The 1,296-nt window shown below is 43.3% G+C and overlaps 1 non-coding gene across 1 annotated transcript; it reads right to left on the reverse strand.

The window, feature by feature from the left end:
• Positions 1-722: 722 nt before the first annotated feature.
• Positions 723-885, reverse strand: LOC130876661 (U1 spliceosomal RNA). The gene has a single exon (XR_009057318.1). It is a non-coding gene; the product is annotated as a U1 spliceosomal RNA (small nuclear RNA).
• Between the last annotated feature and the right edge of the window lie 411 nt (positions 886-1,296).

The following is a 1,296-nucleotide window of genomic DNA, read 5'->3' on the forward strand; positions in this document are numbered from 1 at the left end:
CTTTGCACCTGGTGAGCTGCAGTCCTTGTTCCTTTGCCATTGTTTTCAGAGTTTACAAGTCCAAACCCAATCCTTTGTCAGATTGAATTTCTTCCACTGTCTCTCCCAATCAGAAACTCCCCTTTCCCAGGCATAGCGGTGCACGCCTTCAATCCCAGCACTCGGGAAGCAGATGCAAGCCGATCTCATGAGTTTGAGAACAGCCTGGTCTACAGAGTGAGACCCTGTCTTTAAAAAGAAAAGAAAAAGTTTACCTTCTCAGCATCCTCGTGTGGCATCTTTCCAAGAAGTTCTTAATTTGATGAAACTGTCCACTTCTCTTTTTTAACATTATTTTTTTATGTCTATAAGATGTTTTGCCTGGATGTGTGCCTGACCAGTGTGTGCATGCAGTGCCCACAGACGCCAGAAGAGGGCAGAAGATCTCCTGAAAACTGGAGTTAACAAGTGATTGTGAGCCTCCATGTGGGCCTAGAAACAAAACCTGGGTCCCCTGGAAGAGCAGCAAGTGCTCTTAATTGCTGAGCCATCTCTCCAACCCCTGATTCTAGTTTTATTAGTTGTTTTTCTGTTTGGTTGATTTGTCTGTTCTGCTTCTCTCTCGTTGCTGGTTTGCTATGTCAGATCTGGCAGATTCCTTCCTAGCTCTCCTTACTCAACTGTCCTCAAGACATTTAGCCTTTCCTGCACTGCTTTGTGGATGATATCATTTTCTGGTTTTTTTGGGGGGGGGCAGGAACACAGTCCCCAACTACCACAAACTACGCAGTCAAGTTTCCTGAACTTGGGAAAATCACCAGGGTCAGCATATCCCAAGTGCAATGGATAAATCACCCCAGGAAGCCCACCTTCTCAATAGCTGTATCTCCCCTGTCCGGTCTGTATGTGTATAGTATTCTTTCTGATACCATCTGTAGTACTAGATTGGTGGTTTGAACTGCCTTAGCTTGTGCTTACCTTGAAATGTCCTTATTTCTCTGTCAAATTTAAAAGACAGCTTTGCTAACTATAGCATTGCTGGTTGGCAGTTACTTGCTTTCAAGCCTTGAGATGGCTCTTCCTGGCTTACTGAGCTTCTAGTGAGAGACCTGAAGTTAGATGGGGTATTTACTTTTATAGATGAATTGTAGTCGGACTTCTTTGTCGGGCCCACTGACTCCCCAATAATGACCCAGAGACTTATTATTAATTATAAAAGATCGACTGATAGCTTAGGCTTGTTACTAGCTAGCTCTTACAACTTAAATTAACCCATTTTTATCAATCTACTTTTTGTGCCTTTATTACCTTTACTCC

This window comes from Chionomys nivalis, chromosome 6, assembly GCF_950005125.1.
Source record: "Chionomys nivalis chromosome 6, mChiNiv1.1, whole genome shotgun sequence".
NCBI classification, from domain to species: domain Eukaryota; kingdom Metazoa; phylum Chordata; class Mammalia; order Rodentia; family Cricetidae; genus Chionomys; species Chionomys nivalis.